At 43.4% G+C, this 22138-nt stretch overlaps 1 protein-coding gene across 1 annotated transcript in view; it reads left to right on the top strand.

Annotated features, from left to right (window-relative positions):
* The first annotated feature begins 1857 nt into the window (after positions 1-1857).
* Positions 1858-22138, top strand: part of LOC126426914 (transcriptional repressor NF-X1) — a 264170-nt gene continuing 243889 nt past the window's right edge. The window contains exons 1-2 of the mRNA XM_050089018.1: positions 1858-1985; positions 18998-19206. The gene's annotated coding sequence lies outside the window, so the exon portion shown is untranslated. The remainder of the gene's footprint in view (positions 1986-18997; positions 19207-22138) is intronic.

Raw genomic sequence — 22138 nt, 5'->3', positions numbered from 1 at the left:
TAAATTTTCACTGCTGCTATTTGGCTAGCAGGGGGAGAACAGGTTTTGGTTTAAAGTTCCTGACCACCATTCTTTGTGCACGTCTCCTGGACTAAATTCCAAACCTCTCTGCAGTCTCTCTTGAAGTGAAGACATGTGATACTGTTTATGGTGATCTGTCCATCAGATGGAGACATTAAGTTGGCCGCCACCTTGGTCGTGTTCATGAGAACTAAGCTGTGTGTTAGCAACAGGTTTTACTCTCTTCCTTCTCTCATCACCACCACCACCATCATCATCATCATTATACAACAATGTAACACTACACTGTACATGCAGCCATTACTCTCACACTCCACAAATACAAATATGACACAAGTCTTGCGTACCCACAAGGACAGGGGCCAGTGTGCATGGAGGAAGAACACCCTTTTTGACAGCTAACAGTGTCATATGACTCTTACATTATTTTTGCTTGTTGCTTTTTATCCTATGCTTCTGTGTGGATTATAACATGTTGTAAGCATAACAAGAGGCCTAAAATTAGCTAACTGCTAAGTAATAAAATAAAGTGAAACTTTCTGGCAGATTAAAACTATATGCTTCACCAGGACTCGGATCAGTGACTTTTGCATTTTGTGGACAAACGTTTCACGGTCCGAGCAATACTCAGAATCTGAGAGTAGAGATTGTGTGAAGTTTGGAAGGTACGAGAAGAGGACTGGCACAAGTAAATTGTGAGTGCAGGTCGTGAATCGTGTGTGGACAGCGTCACAGAGCTCTTGCTCCCAAAAGACAAAGGTCCTAGGTTCGATTCCTAGTGTGACACCCAGTCGTAATCTGCCAGTAAGTTGCAAATGAGTGCACTCTCTGCTGTAGAGTGAAGAGTCATTCTCAAAGTCAAAATAACCCCATACTTCCAGAACTGAACATACGGTGACAAATATAAAGATCCTGGTTCGCTGTTGTAGGTGGGGTCCTAGTGGAGATGGTTTGTCATTGCCTTCCTCTGTTCTGTTATGAAGTTTCATACAGTGTACCGTTGGGTTTGTGTTATGAATGAAGGGAAGGGTGAGGATGAAACTTGGTGCTGGCACCCTTACTCCTCTCAAATAGCACCGAGGAGCCGCCGAGATTAACTATCTCATTCGCTGTATAGATCACCATCGACAGTTTCACATCCGCTCACTTAATGAGGCACTGCAATGTGGTTTGGAATTTAATCCAAGACACTGGAATAAAGGCAGGCGTTTAGGAGTTTTCACACCACACCCTCGACCACTCGCCAACCGGGTACAGGTAATGAAGATTTTTCGCAAATGATATTCGGACAGAATTAACTAAGAGTCGAGTGCCATCACACAGATACGCTTTAATGTCCTTGCCTACGAGGGTGGGTAAAAGTCATTCTGGAAGGAAATGAATATTTATTTCAAAACAAAAGAACAACAACATCCAGGAAAATATTTTTTAAGAAATTTACAGCAGCTGGAGAACTATACGTAAAAAAGTGTAGTTGCTAACTTCTGTTTCTCACTCAGGATGCTCCTGAATTCATCCCAGCAGCCCAACAGCAGCAGGGGGCAGGCTCAACACAAGACAAGTCTGCTGGCAGGGCCGACGTGTCAACTGAGAACGGTAGCTGTGTGAATGGGATCGTCAGTGAGAGCAGCACCACAGACAACAGCAGCAGCAGCAACAACAACAACAGCAGCAGCAAGGGTAATGGTGACAGCGAGAAGGGCAGCACCGGCGGAGACGGTGACGGTGGGCTCGCATCGCGCCGTGCCCCTTTCGGGCAGGGTGCCAAGAGGCGGCCGGACACGCAGTGGCGCGGATCGGCCAGGGGCCGGGGGAGGGGCGGGGGTGGGAGGGGCGGCTGGCAGCCGCAGCAGCGCCGGCAGCCCGCGGGGGCAGACGACGCCCGCAACCGCAACTGGCGGGAGCCGGCGCCCGAGTACGACCGGCCACCGTCACCGGCGCGCCGTCCCACCTCGGATTCGCCAGTGAGTACCGCCGATGTACGATGTGGAGTGAAATTTTCATTCTGTGGTGGAGTGACTGTTTCTGTCAGTCGGTCATCAGTTACATAATTTCTATTAGTCACCAAGGCAAACTGGCTTGAAGCACCGTCACATTTCACCCGAGAAGTAGCATGGGGAGGTGGTAATGGCGTGCTCTCCATCACTCCTACAAGTGTAGTACTATCACACACTGCTGAATGAAGTGCCCATTTGGAGTATACAGTACATCTCACCGTGGGCGCTTGCAGTACTTCACTGCCATTGTCCATAAAACTATTTTCTCTAGTGGTGTAGCTGTTTTCCTCAGCGGTACCTGTTGATTCGGCATCTGCTGTTTGTTCCTGATGATAATGGTGACTCTTTGTTCAAATCTGACTGATCTTGCTGTACGGGGGTAGACAAAAATATGGAAACACCAAAACTAAAACACATTACCGTGACTAACACATGTGTAGGAAAACTGTCGGCAGTCAAAACAGCATCCAGTTGTCTTTCAAATGAATAACTACAGGTCGTGTATGGTTTCCAGGGTATGAAAGGGAAGCAGTGGTTGGGAAGGGAGTGAGAGAGGGTTGTAGCCTATCCCCGATGTTATTCAATCTGTATATTGAGCAAGCAGTAAAAGAAACAAAAGAAAAGTTCAGAGTAGGTATTAAAATCCACGGAGAAGAAATAAAAACTTTGAGGTTCGCCGATGACATTGTAATTCTGTCAGAGACAGCAAAGGACTTGGAAGAGCAGTTGAACGGAATGGACAGTGTCTTGAAAGGAGGGTATAAGATGAACATCAACAAAAGCAAAACGAGGATAATGGAATGTAGTCGAATTAAATTGGTTGATGCTGAGGGAATCAGATTAGGAAATGAGACGCTTAAAGTAGTAAAGGAGTTTTGCTGTTTAGGGAGCAAAATAACTGATTATGGTCGAAGTAGAGAGGATATAAAATGTAGACTGGCAATGGCAAGGAAAGCCTTTCTGAAGAAGAGAAATTTGTTAACAGCGAGTATAGATTTAAATGTCAGGAAGCCGTTTCTGAAAGTATTTGTATGGAGTGTAGCCACGTATGGAAGTGAAACGTGGACGATAAATAGTTTAGACAAGAAGAGAATAGATGCTTTCGGAATGTGGTGCTACAGAAGAATGCTGAAGATTAGATGGGCAGATCACATAACTAATGAGGAGGTATTGAATAGAATTGGGGAGAAGAGGAGTTTGTGGCACAACTTGAATAGATGAAGGGATCGGTTGGTAGGACACGTTCTCAGGCATCAAGGGATCAGAAATTTAGTATTGGAGGGCATCGTCGGGGGGTCAAAATCATAGAGGGAGACCAAGAGATGAATACACTAAGCAGATTCAGAAGGATGTAGGTTGCAGTAAGTACTGGGAGACGAAGAAGCTTGCACAGGATAGAGTAGCAGGGAGAGCTGCATCAAACCAGTCTCAGGACTTAAGACCACAACAACAACACAACATGATTTCCAAGGGAGTCTTACACAATTCTTGCAAAACAGTAGACGCAGGTAGCAATCACACACCCTTCTCTCCAAAGTACACAAAGGGTCAATAATATTGAGATCTGGTGACTGTGGTGCCCAGGCAAGATGTGACAATTCACCCTCTTACTCACTAAACCAGCCGTGGGCTTTGTGAGCTGTGTGAACGGGGCCTGTCATCTCGGAACATAGCATCGCTGTTGGAAGACAAACAGTGTAGCATGGGATGGACCTGACAGCAAAAATGGTCACATAATCTGTGGCAGTTGACTACGGGGCTTACGGAATACCGTGATATGGCTGCCCAAATTATCATCAAACCTACACTACTTCGATCTCATGATACGAAATCAATCAGAGGTTGTTAACACTGTAAAACAAGATTAAGCCAACCAAATTACACTCTTTCACTGCTCTGTAATCCAAGATTTATGGCTGTGGCACCAAGTTTTCTTGTTACAGGCATTTGCAACACTTAGGAGTGGTTGCAGAATTCTAACTTGCGCTGAAATTTCCTGCTTGTGGAGCTCCCATCACTTTGTTTTGGCACTGACAGGATTCGCGAGTATGACATTCAGTTCTGCAGTGACTTCTGCAGGTGTCATTAATTTTTCGTCTCAATCCTCTTCAATAACTGTCTTTCGTGTTCACTCGACTCACGCTTTCATCCGTGTTGTGACTTGTGGATAATGATTTCCTGCTTTCCCTGTGTGCAGTTTAAATCTTTGATACAATGCCTTTTGAAACACCAAACATTTTGACTATCTTGGTTACAGAAACATACGCTTTACGAGCACTGACGGTTTGCCCGTGTTTGAATTCGCTTAGCTCCGACTTAGTGCACAGCTACGAGAACACTGTTCGGATCACGACTGACACTTGCAATGTATCGAGGACATTGCACAGGTGTCATTCGTGATCAAATACAGCAGAACGACCTGCAGGCTTGGGTAGTAGAGATGGGAAAAGTCTTCATCCTTGGGAACTAGTTCACTGGTGATAGCTCTTTTTTTGGGAACCGTTCATTTTTACTCGTTCACCGTTCATTGTACTCGGTATATGGTTCTTATGAAAAATTGAAAATTAGTAGCATAGGTGACTGAAGGATGGAAGGCGCCAAGAGGGGGCACTTTAACAGAATTCTCTCACTCTTTTAAGTTTCGAGATTCTGCGAAACATCTCGTTTAGCGAACTGTAGCGTAATGTCGCTGATAGCAGTGAAATAATATAAGGTAGCGCACAAAAAGTCGGCACTGAGTACAGACTGCTTGCCAATTATGCACGATTTGTTGACCCTGAAACTTCCCCTTTGAATGTAAAGAATGACGTTATTAGATTTTCAAACAGCTGAGCAAAACTGAATGTACTCAGACATTCCTCTCTTTACTTATTCTGATCAACACTAAACTGACACACAATATTTTTTAGCACATCGCAATCTAACTTTCAATTATCCCTAAAAAAGAATGGCCCTGACTAACAAAAACCTATACCTTTCATGAATCACTTACCTCACAAAAATCTTCGTTACTCGAGCTACTGCAATACAGCATGTGCCAATACTGCCAGCTAAATAAAAGATTCTAACTACTGAAGGCACTAACTACTGATAGGCATAGTTAGCAAATGAAAGATTTTGATGGAGAACAAACAATGTATTTACCTTAATAGTGTTCAAAAGTCATAATATATATATATATCAGTTCATGACATCCAGTTTTACAAATTTCCTTTTTTTGACGTACACACGTCCAGATCGTCCGCTCTCAAAACTCCGCCATCTCTCTCCCCACATTCACCACTGCTGGCTGCTCACCTCCAACTGCGCAACGCTATGTGCTTTTCACATCCAACTGCCCAACACTACAATAGCAAATATTCCAACAACGCAAACCAACCACAGACTGCACACAGCACAGTCAGTGATTTTCATACAGAGCGCTACGTGGCGCTACCAACATAAAAACCTAAACAGCCTATTTACAACTGCTACGAGCAGAATAGATAAACATGTAATAATTAGGCAGTGAAGAAATAACAAATAAGCTAATGAAACAACTTTGAAACAATAGATGAGGATTGGTAAGCGACAATGAGCAGTCTAGTACTCAGGGCCGACTTTTCTTGCTCCACTGAAATAATATTGTAGGAGTTATATTCTCTTTACAAAATGTGACACCAGACACTTGATTATGGAACGCGGGCTTCATTCGGTTGTAAGTCCGTCTACCTTCCATAGCAATGAACATGCTCTTTTACCTTGGATCGAAAAAAGATGGAAAATGGCCACTAGTGTGTGCTGTGCCTACTTCCTTTGCATGTGTAACAACAAAAATTCTTGCATTTTTACAAGAATTTCTTCTGCTGTTTATCGAAATAGTGAAGTAAGCTCATACGCCATTTTGTTACCAGGAAAGACGTATGTATTACTTACCACGTAGTTGTAAAATTAATTATGTAATTTTAATTATCGGTCTTGGGCGCTGAGTAGAATACGAAAAGAACCAGAAGTTTAGAATTCAAAAAAGGTTTGACACAGATCTAGAATGGGCGTGCAAAGAGAACGAAACAAACAACTACTAATCTATACTGAACTATGAGCAGTCGGCAGTGGAACTGTGACAAGCGGGTACCCGAAGGAGGACTAGTCTGGCCGAGTGAGACCGACACAGAGAGGCAAATGGGACCAAGGCTGGAACGAGACCGGCTGACATGCCGTTTGGAAACGAGACCGACCGTTTCCCGTTCCCGGGAACTATAAGTAGAAAGCCGCGACCGAAGTGAACTATGAAAGACGGTTCCTTAGAATTCGTTCCTCGCTCGTTCCGTTCATCTTGGTGAACTGTTCCTTTAGACCTGTTAGTTCGCGAACGACCCATCTCTGTTGGGTAGAATCTGCATTTACTCTGTATGATCAAAAGTATCTGGACACCAGGCTGAAAATGACATACAAGTTCATGGTGCCCTCCATCGGTAATGCTGGAATTCAGTTTGGTGTTGGCCCACCCTTAGCTTTGATAACAGCTTCCACTCTCGCAGGCATACGTTCAATCAGGTGCTGGAATGTTTCTTGGGGAATGGCAGCCCATTCTTCATGAAGTGCTGCACTGAGGAGAGGTATCAATGTCGGTCAGTGAGGCCTGACACGAAGTCGCCGTTCCAAAACATCGTAAAAGTATTTTATAGGATTCAGGTTGGGACTTTGTGCAGGCCAGTCCATTAGAGGGATATAACTGTCATGTAACCACTCTGCCACAGGCCGTGCATTATGAACAGGTGCTCGATTGTGTTGAAAGATGCAGTTGCCATCCGCGAATTGCTCTTCAACAGTGGGAAGCAAGAAGGTATTTAAAATATCAGTATAGGCCTGTGCTGTGATAATGCTGTGCCAAACAACAAGGGGTGCAAGCCCATTCCATGAAAAACACAACCACACCATAAAACCACTGCCCATACCCACACCCTGCCTTCGGATCGCCACATTGTGTACCGTGATTCGTCACTCCACACAATGTTTTTCCACTGTTCGGTCATCCAATATTTACACTCCTGACACCTAGCGAGGCATCTTTTGGAATTTACCAGCGTGATGTGTGACTTACGAGCAGCTGCTTGACCATGAAATCAAAGTTTTCTCGCCTCCCGCCTAACTGTTATAGTACTTGCAGTGGATCCTGATGCAGTTTGGAATTCCTGTGTGATGGTCTGGATAGATGGTCTGGCTATTACACATTATAACCCTCTTCAACTGTCGGCGGTCTGTCAGTCAACAGATGAGGTCGGCTTGTACGCTTTTGTGCTGTACGTGTCATTTCATGTTTCCACTTCACTATCACATCAGAAACAGTGGACCTAGGGATGTTTAGGAGTGTGGAAATCTCGTGTACAGACGTATGACACAAGTGACACCCAATCACCCGACCAGGTTTGAAGTCCGAAAGTTCTGCAGAGCTCCCCATTCAGCTCTCTTATGTCTGATGTCTGATGACTACTGAGGTCACCGGTATGGAGTACCTGGCAGTAGGTGGCAGCACAATGCACCTAATTTGAAAAACGTATGTCTTTGGTTGTGTCCGGATATTTTCGATGACATAGTGTATTAGAATTTTGGGACATGTACTGTGTTCCAGCATAATGAAACACCGCAAAGAAAATGATCCATTGACATAGAAAGTGGACTCAGAAAATACAGTTCTCGTGAAACACAACTGCCTCTTTACTCGCACGATGTAATGAGTGCTGTCGACAGGGGAATTAAAGTTGATTTCATATTTCTAGATTTCCAGAAGGCTTTTGACAATGTTTCTCACAAGCAGCTTGTAATGAAATTGTGGGTCTGCAGTGTGTTGCGTCAGTTCTGTCACTGGATCAGTGATTTCCTGGTGGAATGCTCGCAGTTCAGACTAATTAGTGTGAAGTTGTCTGCTGTATATTAAATACCTTACAGGCAATATTAACAGTAACTTGTGACTTTTTGCAGATGCTGCACTTATCTATAACAAAGTACCATCTGAAAGAAGCTACGTAAATGTTCAGTCAAATCTCGATAAGGTTTCAAAGTGGTACAGAGATAGAAATGTAGAATTGTGCACTTGACAAAACAGAAAACCTCATGTCCTATAACCATATTGTCAATGAATTGCTTAGGAATAAAGAGACAACTCACCGAAAGGCAGAAGTGCTGTGTCGTCAACAGACACACAAACAAAAGATACAGAGCTTTGCTAACTTTCAGAATGAATTTCCTTTCTCAAGCTGTAGAAGAAATGTGTGCGAGCACACACACACACACACACACACACACACACACACACACACACACACAGTAGATTAAAGTCACCTCCAACTAGTATTGCATAATCTAGGTACAGGGTGTTCCAAAAATGACCGGTATATTTGAAACGGCAATAAAAACTAAACGAGCAGCGATAGAAATACACCGTTTGTTGCAATATGCTTGGGACAACAGTACGTTTTCAGGCAGACAACCTTTCAAAATTACACTAGTTACAATTGTCAACAACAGATGGCGCTGCGGTCTGGGAAACTCTATAGTACGATATTTTCCACATATCCACCATGCGTAGCAATAATGTGGCGTAGTCACTGAATGAAATTATCCGAAACCTTTGACAACGTGTCTGGCGGAATGGCTTCACATGCAGATGAGATGTACTGCTTCAGCTGTTCAATTGTTTCTGGATTCTGGCGGTACACCTGGTCTTTCAAGTGTCCCCACAGAAAGAAGTCACAGGGGTTCATGTCTGGCGAATAGGGAGCCCAATCCACGCCGCCTCCTGTATGTTTCGGATAGCCCAAAGCAATCACACGATCATCGAAATATTCATTCAGGAAATTAAAGACGTCGGCCGTGCGATGTGGCCGGGCACCATCTTGCATAAACCACGAGGTGTTCGCAGTGTCGTCTAAGGCAGTTTGTACCGCCACAAATTCACGAAGAATGTCCAGATAGCGTGATGCAGTAATCGTTTCGGATCTGAAAAATGGGCCAATGATTCCTTTGGAAGAAATGGCGGCCCAGACCAGTACTTTTTGAGGATGCAGGGACGATGGGACTGCAACATGGGGCTTTTCGGTTCCCCATATGCGCCAGTTCCGTTTATTGACGAAGCCGTCAAGGTAAAAATAAGCTTCGTCAGTAAACCAAATGCTGCCCACATGCATATCGCCGTCATCAATCCTGTGCACTATATCGTTAGCGAATGTCTCTCGTGCAGCAATGGTAGCGGCGCTGAGGGGTTGCCGCGTTTGAATTTTGTATGGATAGAGGTGTAAACTCTGGCACATGAGACGATACGTGGACGTTGGCGTCATTTGGACCGCAGCTGCAACACGGCGAACGGAAACCCGAGGCCGCTGTCGGATCACCTGCTGCACTAGCTGCGCGTTGCCCTCTGTGGTTGCCGTACGCGGTCGCCCTACCTTTCCAGCACGTTCATCCGTCACGTTCCCAGTCCGTTGAAATTTTTCAAACAGATCCTTTATTGTATCGCTTTTCGGTCCTTTGGTTACATTAAACCTCCGTTGAAAACATCGTCTTGTTGCAACAACACTGTGTTCTAGGCGGTGGAATTCCAACACCAGAAAAATCCTCTGTTCTAAGGAATGAACCATGTTGTCTACAGCACACTTGCACGTTGTGAACAGCACACGCTTACAGCAGAAAGACGACGTACAGAATGGCACACCCACAGACTGCGTTGTCTTCTATATCTTTCACATCACTTGCAGTGCCATCTGTTGTTGAAAATTGTAACTACTGTAATTTCGAAAGTTTGTCCGCCTGAAAATGTACTGTTGTCCCAAGCATATTGCAACAAACGGTGTATTTCTATCGCTGCTCGTTTAGTTTTTATTGCCGTTTCAAATATACCGGTCATTTTTGAAACACCCTGTTTTTATGAACAACTGACCATGGAGTTTCTTTGAATGACTCTATAACAGTCACAGCAGGGTCAGGTGGTCAGTAAAAACATTCAACAATTAACTTGGTTTCACCTGGACCTGTTATGCACGCAATGTAATTTCACTATTGCACTCAATTTCAACCTCAGCAAAGACAATATTTTTGTCAACTGCAATGAACACCCCCGTAATCTGTCAGTCTGATAAACATTCCAAGATTCGCTAAATATCTCAGAGCTTTACTGTGGGTTTTAGTCAGCTCCCAGTCCTGAGACTACATTGAGGTTGAGAACTTTTCTGGAGGGCAGTAAACTCGGGAAATTTGCTGTGCATACTTTGACAGTTTACTGATAAAGTTTTTACAGTCAAACAGCCTTTACTCTGAACACAGTCTGATTTCGCTATGTGCGTATCGACTGGTGAGTGTTCGTGAGAGTACCTCAAACTACTGCGTAGCCTGAAACCCCCCCATGTGCACTCCACAAGTACTCTGCTACCTGAGTAGCTGTTTCCTTTGTGTAGTGCTCCCCTGATCTATCAAAGGGAGTCCTAGAAATCCACACCAGATAACACATATCCAGAATTTGCGTCCGACACCATTACACAGACGATTAATCATTTGGCTGAGGCATTTCACACAGCTCCAAACCAAAGGACCCCAGTCGACTCTTGGAATGATCCTGCAAATAGCAAGCTCTGTTTGCACCCTGCGTGTGAGGCCAACAATCTTTACCACCTCTGCCAGCTGCTTGTAACATCTGAAGATGGCCCCAGAACCTGTGCAAAAGGCATCGTCGGTGCCGATGTGAGCCACAACTTGCAGAAGACTGCAGCCTGCGTGCTCGACAGCCTCAGGCAAGGCCACCTCCACATCTCGGGTGAGGCCGCCCTGGCAGACGTACTGAGTGTGCATTGGCTATCTTTCCAGCCCCGAAAGCTATCTCCCTAAGGGGCTCTATAGCCGCATCTAATTGCTCACTGTGTGTTCGTATGTCAATTGGACCTCCACCCCCTTTCTTGTGTATAACCATGATTTTTGTCTTCTTGATATTTATTTTTAGTTCCTTCTCTGAGTGTGCCAATGCTGCAAATCAGCAGCAAATCTGATGCAGTAAATATGCACACCATTAATTTTGATTCCAGTCATCTTTTGTTTCATTGTTGTTAGGATATCCTTTATGAGTGTACGACATACGTAATAAAGGGCATCCCTGTCTCACTCTCCTCATATTTGTTTCTTTCTTTTTTACCATTAATATCCAGACCCTTAGGGGTCCGCCGGCTCTTTCTAGGGGATCCGCGGCCACCTTTCACCAAATCGTTTAAAATAATGAGTAAAATTATTGAATAAAAATGTGAAAATCAAATTCATCACAACTTCCCCCCCCCCCCCCCCCCCCCCCATGTGAAAAACGTGTGCTTTCACCTCAGGTCATATCCCCAAGCAGCCATTGCGGTTCCTAAGTGAGAACATATACACTGTTTAATGCCGGAGAATGCGGCTTCTCTGATCGACTGTTTAGCAACAATACGGGGGTCGTTTGTGCGCTGAAACCTTTTACGCGTGCGCGGAGCGAGCTTTGTCGACCAATCACAGCGCTCGCTGGCACGTATTCAGCCCCAGGCATCATTAAATGTTAAACTTGCCTTGTCAGTGCACTACCTGTTTCATAAGTCGATTTTTGACCAGTTTATTACTTCTAACATGGATCGGTGGCTGAAGTCAGGATCATTGAAGAAGGCTGCAGTTTCTCCATCGCCTTCACAGCAAGGGAAATTTCCAGTTGAAATGAATGAGGAGGGAGGACGACCGAAGGAAGACTTTACATACATTTGAACATTTTTCTTTGGATTTCACGAAAAATCACACACACACACACACACACACACACACACACACACACACACGACTGTTACGAAATATGCATGCTCCTTACGCAACAGTAGCCAAATAGTGGAAGTGAACAGACCATAAGCGACAGCTTGTCAACAGCGAACAGTTTGGACGTGACGTTGATTGCTCTTGGAAGAAGACAGCTCCAGCGTGTGAAATGTTAAGTGCCAAAGGGAGTAAATCCACTAGTGTGTGTCTGGATACAGTGGGAATTAAAATTGGATCGTTAATTTCAAGTTGTTTTCATTCATCTCTAAACCAAAGACTATTGATACTTGGGGGGGGGGGGGGGGGGGGGGGGTCATTGGGAACATGGCACCTGCATTAAGAAGCTTTCAGTTCCCATGGGTTTCGTTCTGAAATTCGAAGTTACTGTGCTCTTGACTGAGTAGAGGTCCGCCATGGATTTTCGACTGAAGAAGGTGTCCGCCAGCTGAAAAGGTTGGGAAGCCCTGCTCTAAGTAATAACTTCCATTCAACCGTATCATATGTCTTTTCTACATCAATAAATTATGTACTTTTTTGTCTACTTCTAATCTTCTCCCCAAAATTTAACATAGTGCCAATATTGCTTCTCTTGTTCGTTTCCCAAATCTAAAGCTGATAAGATTTAAAAAATTACAACATGGAAAATAATTCGGATATTTCATGTGTGTATGGTGTACATGCCAAAGTAAAGCAATCGTCAATATGAAAATTGTTTTGAACACCACAGTGCTATACTAGTCATTTTGGAAGGGGTATGCAGTTACCTTCTTCCGACCTTTGAACTAACTTACCCAGCCATTTATATGGGGGCGTGCAGTTTAATGCGGATTCGGAACTTTGGGGCAACTCAATATTTTCCACAACTAAACATTGTCATTGACCAGGGATTGAACCCAAGACCTTTGTGTTTGTAGTGTGGCACTTTACCACCGAGCAACACATGGTGTATAAGTCAATTAAATAAAACACGAAAGAGAAGCAAAAATAGTATTTATATTAGGAGTGTTATCAGAGCAAGTGGATCAGTTCCGGATTGCTACATTTCAAGAACCGTGCCTAATGTAGCACTGTGCTGTCTGAACCAGTCTCTGGCTTTAAGGACAATTTACTTTTTGAAGAAATTTGTGTTAGCACCATGAGCTGCTTTTAGTGAATAGTGCTTTATTGACAACTACACTGTCCTGTCACATTGTGACCACCTGCAAAACCATATTTTGCAGTGTAGGCATGTAGGGAGAGAACTGGGATGTGCCAGATGCGCTAGGTTTCTCGATTGAGGATACGTGCCACGAACAGCTCATTTTGAGGTGGTCCCACAGATTCTCGGTTGTTTAAAATCTGGGGAGTTTGTTGACGAGAGGAGTATGGTAAATACATTCTAATGCCCTTAGTCATGCATGTACACAGTGAGCTGTGTTACACGTTGCAGCCGGTAAATGCCATTGTATCGAGGAAAAACAAACTGCATGTAATGGTGGACATGATCTGCAAGGATAAATCCATACTTGTGTTGATCTGTTGCACCTTTCAGAACGACAGGAATCACCCAGGGAATGCCTTCTGGCTTGGAACCTTCTATAGATGGTTGCAGGGTGTTTGCTTTCAGGCGTTTCATGCCGTACACGCCAACAGCCGTGCATCCAGTGAGGGCTAAAACCCGATTTGTCTGAAAAAGCCACCTTTCGCCACTCGGTAGATGCCCAGTTGCGGCACTGGTGTACGAATTCCGGCCTTCATCGGTGATGAACACCAGTCAGCACGGGTGCGTGAGCAGGTACCTGCTGCAGAGGCCCATGAGCAGCAGTGTTTGCTGAATAGTAGATGAGGAGGCACTCGTAGTAGCCTCTTGGTTCGTATGGGCCGTCAATTGCTCAACAGTTGCATTTCTATTTGCCCATATATGGATCTGCAGCCATTGTTCATTCCTGTCATCTGTGGCCCATGGTGCAACTGCTTACTTAGACACTTGTTTTGGAGAGTGCTGTTTTGTCATACGCAGTGAACTTTAAACAGGATGGCGTGCAAAAAATTTAAAAAATTGTCTTTTCGGAAATGCTTCCACCCTTGGCTTGGAATCCAATGATCATTCCCTTTTGGATGTCAGATAAATAGCTCTATTTTTCATTATGAGAATGATTACACTGTTGTATGTGTTCTCCAGACATGCTTTATATAGCCTCCACAACTAGTATTGCCATCTGTAAGTAGTTATTGCACGGTCATGTTGAACATACAGGATGTACATAGAATCTGGAAACACTTTCAATTATTTATTACACAAGAACCAAACATTGTACAGATATCATACATATGTCATTTTGAAGAGAAACCCTGAAAGGTTTTTTCATGTATACCGCTACAGCGTACTTTGGTAACCTGCCGATAGTCAGCGCTAGGTGCAAACATGGTGAGTTCAGGTGCGGAGCGAGCTTTCTGTGTGTTGGAGTTCGACAAAAACAAGTGTGCTACAGCTGTTAAACGGATGTTTAGAGCCAAGTACAGTAAGAAGCCACCAACAAGGAAGGCCAATTATCACTGGCACAACAAATTCATTACCACGGGTTGCTTGTGCCCGGCAAAGAGAAGCAGTCGTCCCAGTGTGAGTGAAGTGAATGTGGAGCGCGTACGAGAGACACATGTAAGGAGTCCAAAAAAACGGTGTGTCGTGTATGTTATATCCTAGCCAGTAATGCCACCCGAGCCCGCTGCCAAAAAGGTTGGCAGCATCAAAGTCCGGACGCCGTCCGCATAAGCAGCGCCAGCGAGACAGGAAATCGCCGCAAGTCTGCGCGCGCCACCGCTGGCTTCTGGGTTCTTAAGCGCTGGAGTCGCGAGCGCTAGGACAGTTCTGTATTCGCCGCTCAGTTGTATACTCGCCACCGAATTGTGTACTTGCTAGTCAGTTGTGTGTTCATCGCAGCAGAGTTGTTGTTTGTCGTCAGCCGACGCTGACCTAGCCGCTCCGACTCGAACTAGACAGATTTCTGTAGACACGGAGTTCACTACTGTGTTTCTGTATCTTCGTTAATAAAGATAAGTACCGACTTTTATTTAATCAGAGTGTTTGGGTTTTCATCTTTCTGTTCACTGTTCCAGCGGACCGGTCGGCCCGCTATTAAAAGTGTGGCGGTGACTTCGTAAGCCGTTTCTACAGCGAATTGCTTGTCGCTACGAACGCCGCCACAAAAGTGTATCCCACGAACTTGAAATGGCTCCATTGATAGTGTGGAAAGTCCTGCGACAGGAGTTGTTTGTGATACCATTCAAATTGGAGCTAGTGCAGAATCTCAGTGACAATGACAAAGAGAAGTGTTTTGAGTTTTGTTCGCAGTTGCAATAATTCAATGAGGATGGGGATGGCATTGTTGATCGATTAATTTTTAGCGATGAAGCCACTTTTCACACTAATGGGAAAGTGAACAGGCACAATGGTCAAATCTGGGGTACAAAGCATCCACACGATTGCACTGAATTTGAGCGTGATTCCCCAAACGTAAATGTTTTTTGTGCCTCGTCACATCGAAAACTGTACGGGCCACTCTTCTTTGCGGAGAGCATTGTCACTGGATATTCCTACGTAGACATGTTGCAGCAATGGCTGATGCCTCAAACGCAATCAGACTCTCCGTTCATCTTTCAGCAGTATGGGGCTGCACCCCATTTTCATCATGAAGTTTGAGGGTACCCGAACACGGAGCTGCCGCTTCGATGGATCAGCCCTGCTACAGAAGGGGACAGCTGTTTCACGAAATGGCCTCCCCAATCACCAGATCCCACTCAGTGTCGCTTTTATCTGTGGGGATACAGTAAAGATCTGGTGGATGTACCGCCTCTACCACGTGATGTAGCAGAGCTCCGGGAGAGAATTCGGGAAGTGACTGCCACAAGTCGACGATGCCATGCTGGGATGGGAATGGCAAGAATTCGATTACCGTATTGACGTCTGCCGGATCACTCATGGTACACCTATCGAATGTTTGTAAAAAAAAAAAAAAAAAAAAAAAAAAAAAAAAAAAAAAAAAAAAAAAAAAAAAAAAAAAAAAAAAAGACAAAATGAATCTGAGTATTTTTGATGGTAATGTTAGAAGTGGTATTTTTTGCTGCTTGCAGATATTGTGCCTCCTCTGTTATATAGAATGTCACACACGTAAAATGTACTTTTATGACTGGATTATTGATTAGGTTTTTTTTCTAATGAGGCAATGTACACATTTATGAAAATTACTACACTTATCATATGCAGGAGAAACATTTGAAAAAATTACCTGATTCACTACCTAGTTTATCATTGAGAATTTTTTCTCCTTGCTTTTTGTGTTCTAAAAAAATTCCAAGCTCCTCCATTAAATCCATTGTATATGATCTTTGGAAGTAGTGGAGTATTTTAAGATCTTCTATGTTTTCGATTGGGTGTCTAGTGTTTCTTACGTGTGTTTCTTTTGCTGATTTTGTTAATTCATTATGTGTGTAACAGTTGATGTGTTCAGTGTATTTAATATGAAAATTCCTACCAGTTTGTCCTATGCAGTAGCTACTACATAGGGCAAACTGGAAGGAATTTTCAATATATACTATTTCTAACTTTGGCATTTAAAAACACTCAAATATTCATTTTGTCAGTTTTTCAGATTGCAGTATAACAATATCAAAAAGAGTCAAGAGAGGCAGAAAATAACACATGAAAACACCACCAAAAATATTCATGTAAACAAATTCACTTGAAAATGAGAATAAATTCTTGAAACGCTCCGTGCTAAGCCTGAAAAAACAAGTAACTGGTGTAGTATTCATTATTTAAATCGTGCTCCACAGCCTTAATGTATTCGAAGAATTTCGTGTTACTGGTGACTAGTGCTGTATTGACGACTAGATTTGGTATGACAAAAAATTTTCAAGTGAAGTCATTTTAGCAGTATCATATGTTGGAGTAACACAAAATGTTGACACTGTTTATTCGGCCTGCACATTTGATGATGGGCTCCCACAAGATAGTGTTTTGTCCCCTCCACTTTTCAAGCTGTACACAAATGACCAACCAGGTGGGCCAACGACAAGAAGTTTTATCTACGTTGATGATGTAGCCATTGCCTGCCAATCCAGATCAAACAAACATATTGAGAGAAACCTAACAGATGCCTTAGAAGTATTAACTAAATATTAGAATGGGAACCAGCTTCGACTGAATTCAGCAAAGATACAGACTTGTTTATTTCATCTGAACAATAAGGAAGCAAACAGGGAGTTACAATTGGAATGGCACTCAGTTAAACTTAAACACTGCCCAAACCCAGTTTATCTTGGAGTCACATTAGGCTGAACATTGTCTTACAAGAAACATGTAGAAAAAACTAGAGCGAAAGCCAACTCACTGAACAGTATAATCCGCAAACTTATCAACTCACACTGGGGAGCAAATCCTGAAATTCTACGTGCATCATCACTGGCATTGTGCTTTGCTCCAGCTGAATATGCATGCTCCGTATGGAGAAGATCGACACATGCCCCGAAGCAAGATGCAGCATTGAATGACTCATGTCTATTAATTATGGGATGCCTGAAGTCTACAAACCGCGATTTCCATTATATGTGTTCTGGAATAGCCCCCCCTCCCGCAGATCAGACGACAAACGTTGGTGATGGCTGAATGAAGCAGGCAGTGCGAAGATAGAAGACATCTACTGTACGCACACCAGCCAGCGGTGGAGAGATTTAAATCTAAGAAAAATTTGATAAAAGTTGAACATCCACTAAATGAAAGTCGACCTACAACCAGAGAATCAATGTGGAAACAGAAATTGGATAAAGGCAGCCTAAAAAGTTGGAACATTAAATAAAAACTTCCTGCTGGATCACATTTGGAATGTAGTGTGTGGAAGAGCCTAAATAGACTTAGGTGTCAAATGGTAAGATCAAAGGATAACATATTAAAGTGGAATAACCAAAGAAGAGTCCTGCCAATTTGGAAAAAACAAACGATGACACACCTGTTGACCGGTCCATCCTTGCTGGCCCCATACACTTTCTAAAACCCATGGTTGGCCAACGATGCTGCAGTGAAGTGTGGCGAGCACTTGAGAGAGATATGGGCCTTGCTATAGACAATAATGATGATTTAAGATATGTGAAGATCATGACTGTATATATGAAAGTGTTGGTATGTTGATAGAGACACTATCAAACACAAACACACACACAACATTCAAGCTTTTGCAACCCACGGTTGCTTCATCAGGAAAGAGGGAAGGAGAGGGAAAGACGAGACGAAAGGATGTGGGTTTTAAGGGAGAGGGTAAGGAGTCATTCAAATCCTGGGAGGGGAAAGACTTACCTTAGGGGGGAAAAAGGGACAGGTATGCACGCGCGCGCGCTCACACACACACACACACACACACACACACACACACACACACACACACACACACACACACACACATACATACATATCCATCCGCACATATGCAGACACGAACAGACATGTGTAAGACAAAGAGTTTGGGCAGAGATGTCAGTCGAGGCGGAAGTACAGAGGCAAAGATGTTGTTGAATGACAGGTAAGGTATGAGCGGCGGCAACTTGAAATTAGCGGAGATTGAGGCCTGGTGGGTAACGGGAGTGTGTGTGTGAGTGCGAGTGTATACCTGTCCTTTTTTCCCCCTAACGTAAGTCTTTCCGCTCCCGGGATTGGAATGACTCCTTACCCTCTCCCTTAAAGCCCACATCCTTTCGTCTTTCCCCCTCCTTCCCTCTTTCCTGATGAGGCAACAGTTTGTTGCGAAAGCTTGAATTTTGTGTGTATGTTTGAGTTTGTTTGTGTGTCTATCGACGTGCCAGCGCTTTCGTTTGGTAAGTCACATCATCTTTGTTTTTAGGTATAACCTATTAATTAATTACAAATGTAACTCAGAGATAATTAAATAAATGAATAAATTTGCTGAGTGTCAACAGTTTATTGTGACTTGGTCACATGCCACCGTTACAATAAGAGTTTACTCGTAAATGGTACTGTCTGCCAAAACTAGTTATAATAAAGCATTAGTCACAAAAAGCAGCTTATGGTGGTAACATGAATTTCTTCAGATATACTACACATGTGAAGCATGCTTTTAAACAATGAAAAATTAAATCTGTTTGTTTTGTGTTTAATTTTGAAGTGTCTTTTAAGATCGGTTACATACTTGTTTGCACCACAGGTGATAAATGGGGAAGGTGCAGACAACACACACGGTTCGCCAGCTTACGGTGGCAGTAGCCGCGGCGGCAGGGTGAGGGAGCGGCAGTGGAGAGGAGGAGGCGGTGACCGACCCCGACAGGTGGGCAGCGGGCGATTCACGGACAGCGGCGGACGGCGGGTGCAGGACGGCGGCCGCTACAGCGACTGGCAGGCCGGGGAAGGCAACAGGTGAGGTGGGAGAGGGTGTGCACATGTGTGCGTGTGCGCACTCTGTCTTCAGCACATGAGATCTGTGAGCTTCGAAACAGAAACATGTGCTTGAACTTTGTGTCACCATATTTTCAGCTGTAATATCTCATACAAGGGAAGTGTACACCTTATGAGTAAAGCTACTTGATATTAGCAATAAACTTTGAGATACAGGTTGATTCTTGTGAGAAGATAACAGCAGTCAGCCCCTTTTTATAATGCTATTCATATAAAGAGCACAGTTACAAATTTCTAACTGACAGGTTCATCGTCAGACAGCTTGTTCACCTTATGATACTTTCTTTGTGCTTTACATTATTTTTCACTGATGTAAAGTAGGAAACAAATATCTTGACATGATTGTTCCATCTGATGAACTTGTCAGTTTGAAATTGTTAACAGTGCTATTTATATAAATAGCATTACAAAAAGTGGCTAATTGCTGTTATTTTTTCTGCCATAATCAAGTAAATTGGTAGTCAGCCACAGACTCTACATGTCATGTTTGATAAAATAGCAACAAACTTTGAAAATTTAACATTTTAAAATTTGAATTTAGCATTTGTATTTTTTGTGTCTGTTATATGTGCAGGCCTTCTTTTGATTTGGTCAACACACACACACATGCACAGATACTCACGCAAACACAACTCTCATGCACATGACCACAGTCTGTGGCTGCCATGGCCAGATCTCGGCAGCCGGAGACTGTGTGTGTGTGTGTGTGTGTGTGTGTGTGTGTGTGTGTGTGTGTGTGTGTGTGTGGCTTCATTCTGATGAAGGCGTTTTTGGCCAATAGCTTACTTTTTTTTGTTGTACCTATTTGTGACTCAGCATCTCCACTACTTGGTGAGTAGTAATCTGTCCACTTCATAATAGTACATATTTCAAAATTCTTACCTTAAAGTTTGATTTTTCTCTTCCTCAGTCTTCGCACATTCATAAATTAAAAAAGATTACACCATAAATGTTAAATAAGAGCATGCAATTCCAGTGATACCATAAATATCTGGCAAAAATATTTACAAAAAATTTGTAGCTTTACTCGTATTTTATAAAATCTTCAGTAATTACAAAAAATAGAGTAAAAAATACAGCAGATGACAGAAAAACAGCCATACTATGTAGCTTGACTTTGATGCTGGTTTCTTGCCTCTCTTTTATTTATTCATTACTCTACCCAGGTATAAATGCAACATCCTTGGTTTAGCGTTCAGTTTTCAGTGATGTAAAATATGACAGATGTATCTCGTTTTACCTACTCCATGTTAGCTCAGTAGTGCATAAATGTGTGTGTTGCACAGGTTTGCAGAAGATCATATTTAGCGAATTGGTAGTTACACAACAAGTAATCTGTTTGTTTACAATCGTAATGTTTGCTTTTGTGTCATCTTTACGGGGTGTTTTCATGTATAACAACAGATTATTAAAGACAGTAAAAGTCTAGCAACTGTATATTCAAATTTTTAGCATGTAAGTAATAAATTTCACTGAAATATTCTAATTATAATATATTTTGCAGAAATTTTGCATTTTATCGCACCTTGAAATCAACTGAAAACATTGTGCTCTATACCCAGGTATTGTTGGAATAACCATTTTTTTACACTTTCGAAACACTTCGCATTTTTAGAATGTGGGTATTTCTCGTAGCTCTACTTAAGGGTCACTGACTTTGCTCATCTCTCGTGCAACTTCAGTACATGCAAAGCCTAAAAAAATATGAAACACTCACAGGGGGAGTTCGAAATGGATTAGAACTATACAGGTTGAGTGGTAATTTGTTCTTATTTCAGTGCTTACAAATTCAAGTCAGATTTACAAAGAACATAGCAGACGGTACAGCACTTTCTCACAGAAGGCCAAGGTCCCAAGTGCGAGTGTCGGTCTGGCACACAGTTGTAATCTGCCAGGAAGTTTCACATCAGCACACACTGGGCTGCAAAGTAAAAATCTCATCTGGAAATATCCTCCATGGCTAAGCCATGTCTCCGCAATATCCTTTCTTCCAGAAGTGCTAGTTCTGCAAGGTTCGCAGAAGAGCTTCTGTGAAGTTTGGAAGGCAGGAGTCGAGGTACTGGCAGAGGTAAAGCTGTGAGGATGGGGCGTGAGTCGTGCTTGGGTAGCTCAGATGGTAGAGCACTTGCCCACAAAAGGCAAAGGTCTCGAGTTCGAGTCTCGGTCTGGCACACAGTTTTAATCTGCCAGGAAGTTTCATATCAGCGCGCACTCTGCTACAGAGTGAAAATCTCATTCCGAATATTATCCCACTAATCAGTATGACGCTGCACCTCCTGCAACTTAGGTTTATGCACTGATTCATTTGGGAAAGGTGTTATAAATGAATTGTGGAGTCATTGCTGGACACAATATTGTGCCATCAGTCAGCAGTTCTTGCTTCCCAATCATGGCACCACTCAGAGAACAGTGTTGTGCGGAGTGTTAACAGCAGCCTACATGTAGGACTGGTAATTCCTCAGTCCAGTTGCCGTTTGTGATCAGACAAGGTTGATCAGAACCTTGATAGCATGAATGTCTGCCCCCATATTCACATGCAGTTCAGCAATGGGCCACTGTTGGATCCAAATACTCCACCAATCTGGATATTGCATGATTTCACCTGCCGGCCAAATGGATACCCGCAACGAAGTTCCTTTCAAACTCCTTGAGGGAGCTGGTAATTCTGTGTCACACGAGTACCCTCATTTTTGTGTCCTTGAAGTTGTCGCACGACCTCAGACACTGTGCGTGCCCCTTGTATACCCTACGACAGGGCTGGCCACGGCTCACCAAACTTAATGTGTGCAGGGCGTACGGGCCACAGGTGGGTCGAGGCTCTGTCTAGGTCACATTTGTTCCTTCCTCCCAGGAAATACTAGGTACAGTGCGACATGTAATTTAGTAGTGCAGT

Source organism: Schistocerca serialis, chromosome 11 (genome assembly GCF_023864345.2).
Source record: "Schistocerca serialis cubense isolate TAMUIC-IGC-003099 chromosome 11, iqSchSeri2.2, whole genome shotgun sequence".
Taxonomy (NCBI): domain Eukaryota; kingdom Metazoa; phylum Arthropoda; class Insecta; order Orthoptera; family Acrididae; genus Schistocerca; species Schistocerca serialis.
The sequence above is the reverse complement of the archived record's forward strand: the minus strand, read 5'-3'. Positions and strand labels throughout refer to the sequence as shown.